Here is a 4582-nt window from a genome sequence, read left to right as displayed (position 1 = left end):
ATATATATATGTATGTATGTATATATGTATGTATATATGTATATATATATATGTATATATATGTATATATGTATATATTTATATATGTATATATATATATGTATATATGTATATATACATTTGGATTAAATATTTGAATCTCATCTGCATTAATAAAAGTATCAGAGAAGCAAGAAGCGATCTTAATCATTCAGATGAAATGCTAAAATTTAAGTTAGACGTCAAACCTCTATATTCCAATCATGCAAAGCATAAATAATAATTCTTCTTTTTTCTCATTCTTTTCCTCCTTCCTTTTACTACTACTACTACTACTACTACTACTACTACTACTACTACTACTACTACTACTACTACCACTACTACTACTACTACTACTACTACTACTACTAGATTACCATCGTCTTCGTATTTGTACTTCTCCGTCTTAAGGTGACATATAAATGTGATATTCAACCGTAGTACACACTTGTAAACTCGCTTAGCTACTGCGAATTAATGCACTCTGACATGTTCTCTCGTTCATTTGTCATGACTGCCGCTGTAATACTGTTAGTTTATGTCAGTAAACCGGATACAGCCTCTTTTTTGAGAGTGTATGGATGAATCTCATTTGTGTAATCAACTAATGTGAACGCTCGGATTGCAATGAAAATACGAGATTGGGCTCCAGTGAGAATAAATCTTTCCTTTTTCTCGGTACGTTGGCGCTAGAAAATGTAATGCATACATGAACATGTGCATACGTATATACAATAAAGATATGCAGGTATATATATATATATATATATATATATATATATATATATATATATATATATACACACATGTGTCTGTTTAGGTGGAGGCTAAGAATGATCATCTCTGAAGGCTCGAAATCTTGAGGGGAGGGGCCGGTCTATTAGATCGACCACAGTACCCAACTGGTATTTAATTTATCGACCTCCATAGGATGAAAGGCAAAGTCGACCTCGGCGGAATTTGAAGTTAGAACGTAAAGACAAACGAAATATCACTAAGCACTTCACTTGATGTGCTAATGATTCTGTCAGCTTGCCGCTGCCTTAATAATAATAATAATAATAATAATAATAATAATAATAATAATAATAATAATAATAATAATAATAATAATGATAATAATAATAATAAATGCCCTGATACAGTACCAGGTACTGACTCAAATGGCTTCTGATCTTGATTGATTGCTAGTGTTATCATGTACGTTGTTTTGTCTTGGTATAAAATATTGGCTACAGCAAATATTCTGCTCAATACCACAGATTTGCTTGTCAGTTGTTTGACCATGACCAGTTAGGCATGTCCCTCGGTGGCTGGCGATATGGGCATTTCTGATCACGAGTAGAAGTAGTGGCGGAACATAATAGCCATGTGTTGGGAGGAATTCTGTAGAGTTTGAATAATTCACTTCTGGAAACATCGATATTTCGTTCAATATCCTTAAACAAACCTTATTCAAGGGCCGTTTGAACGGGATAGGCTACTCGACCTGAAGAAAATTGTAATTGGGCCCCACCTGCAAGGTCGTGTGCTGTTTATGCTGATATGAGAACACTATGTAGCGCACATATGGTTGTGAAGCATGTGCCTTGTGTACCCTTATCAGACGGGTAGTCATGATGGGTATACTGAGCTTCGAATGGCCAATCTCCCCACACAAGGGGAAAGCACCGTGGCTTTCTACACTCAAGCGTAACATGCAGCTCTCTCCTGCTCCCAGAAGACGAATGAAGTCTAGGATCTTTTGAATTGTGTCTGATTTAATGAGGAGTAGCACATCCACACTATCATACCAATTCTTCCGATGGATCCGCTCTCAAATCCAGGAGGTTATTATTCCTTTCCAAAACGATACACGCTAAAATCTACCATAAATTTACCTCCTGTGGAATTCCTGAGTTCTTTATCCTCATTGTCGAACACATATTTATCGCTCTGACACAGAGCCACGGAATATTTGGCGGCAATAACTTCCTTCTTGAACAGAACTTAAATACTCGCAAACTGCTTGCCTCTCGAGATATTCTGAATGTCGAGTATTATCTCTTTCAGAGCACCTTCCACGTGTGCGAGAGTCTTATTGTGTGTGTTTGTAAGTGAAGTACTGAAGAGAGACCACCATTTATTTATAATCACTGAGCATATTATCAGGCAGTTATTCTCATCGATCCTAATTTTAAATTAATTAAAATTTATCCTCTAATTAGAAAAGAAATTGGTTATCATTATCAAAATATTGTGTGCAAACCCTGTTACAGCATGGAAAAGGTTTAATTTTATCTGCTGAATATTCTTCAGAAAATGTACAGGTCGTAGGCGAAATTAGGTCTTCATATTCGTAGAAGGTCCGGTAATAGGTATTCATTTAAAATTCAAAATCCCAAAGGATTTAAATCTTCAGCATATCCAGAGGTAATTTATTGTATAATGAACGAAGACGAGAGCTTCTAGGGATTGGAAAATGCGAATAATCCTGGGTGTGTCAAAGTGTTCATAATTTACAAGTCTATCCTCGTTCTACACCAATGCGTCGATGATTCCAATGAAGTTTTGGAACATATTACCTAACGCAGTTGTAAAGCTAAACAAAAGACATTATCTTCTTATTTGACAATTGTACGACATCCAACTTAGATGAACTGTCATTAAAGTACGCCCCAAATTTGATCTCATGAAGACGCGTGACCTCGAGGATAGGGTATTGCACTCGCCGCGATTGTAAGGACGTGGTTTCAATTTCTAGACTGGGCAGTGCGTTGTGGTCTTGAGCAAAACACTTCATTTCACTTTGCTCCAGTCCACTCAGCTGTAAATGAGTTCCAAACTTAACCCTGCGACGAACGGACGTTCTACTCACACGAAGAATGTAGTAATCTCAGTCAATTAAACGCCATTGAAATCGAGGCGAGCTCCGGCCTTAGAAGTACGAGGGCTCATGAATAGAAAAAATGTTGAGTACGCATTTAAATGCTCGTAAGAATGTAGTATCGATGAAGAATTTATACCACGGTATTTAACAGAATTCGGTGATAGTCAAAAACTAGTAAAGAGTGTTTGCCAACATAACATGGCAGTCCAGCTGGCTATACGACACGATCTGTGTCCTTATATTTTCGAACAAGGGATTCTAGCACCCCCTCTCAGCTCAAAACAATATCTGTGTATCGCGATTTCCGAATTATTTCTCTTCATCAGGAAATCGCGAAACCCAGAAATCGCGATACACAGATATTGTTTTGAGCTGAGTGGGGGTGCTAGAATCCCTTGTTCGAAAATATAAGGACAAAGACCGTGTTGTATAGCCAGCTGGAGACGATGTCTCCTGGGGTTAAATTACAGCAAGATTAGTTCTAAACCAAGACTGCCATGTTTTGTTGGCAAGCAATCTTTACTACAAAGTACTGTTGCTGAATATCTCACGTTGTGAGATTTAAAAAAATAGTAATTTTCTAAGTCAAAAACTAATCTGAGGCAAATGATACAAAAAGAAAAAGAGCGTATTTCTGTATACTTGCGATATCATAAGAGCAATTCTCTGACTGAGCCATTAAAAACTACTTCATGTTCTTGTTAGCATGAAACTTGAATTGACTGAAGACCAGACGATATGCACAAATAAGTGTTTGCGTATTGTATGGCCATTGAAGCGGAAGTTACACTGATAATATCGGATAAAAGTAAAGTTACTAGTTATCGGGAATACTGAATAACTGGATGATAATGAGACAAATATACTAAAAAAGGAAAGAAATTCAAAAGCTTCTTCAAATGAAGCTGAGATGCGAAAAGTTTGAACACTACTTCGTTGTAGCAAGAAAGACAAATCAACCGAATTTGAAACGTAAGATGAGTTTAGGCGCAGCGTATGAATATATTGAAGAAAGATGCAGACGGAGATGTGTGAAGATGCTCGTTTTCTTAGTCACATGGTTTCGACTCCATTGCACAAAACACTGGTCAAGTTTCCTCTGCTATAGCTGCGGCGTGACTCCTGGGGTGTGAATGAATTTGGTAGACGGTAACTGTACGGAAGCCCGGCGTGGCTGAGCAGTAAGAAGCTTGTTTTCCAACTACATGGCTCCGAGTTGATTCCCGCAGCATGACACCTTGGGCAAGAGTCTTCTACTATCACGGAAACTGAAAGCCCGTCATACGTACTTACAACTACACACACACACACACACACACACACACACACACACATATTTATATATATATATATGTATTTTTTTTTTCATATGTGGGCACAGGACGTCACGAAACGTGTACAACAAAAAATACGAAGTACGATTACACAGAATATGAATTATATTTCGAACAACAGAAGACACAAATGGAAAACAAGACAAACATAAAGGACGACCTACTCTCGTATTTCGAGCATTTAACAGCAATAGATATATAGTAGAAGACACCTGCCCTAGGTCCCACGCAGTGATAATGAACCCGGAACCCTGTGGTTGGTAAGGAAGCTACTTACCACACAGGTACGCATGCACTTATCTATCTATCTATCTATCTATCTATCTATCTGTCTATCTAGCTATGTGTTTGTCTGTCT

Source organism: Octopus bimaculoides, chromosome 19 (genome assembly GCF_001194135.2).
Source record: "Octopus bimaculoides isolate UCB-OBI-ISO-001 chromosome 19, ASM119413v2, whole genome shotgun sequence".
In the NCBI taxonomy this organism is placed as follows: Eukaryota; Metazoa; Mollusca; class Cephalopoda; order Octopoda; family Octopodidae; genus Octopus; species Octopus bimaculoides.
This window is presented reverse-complemented; position numbering follows the sequence as displayed.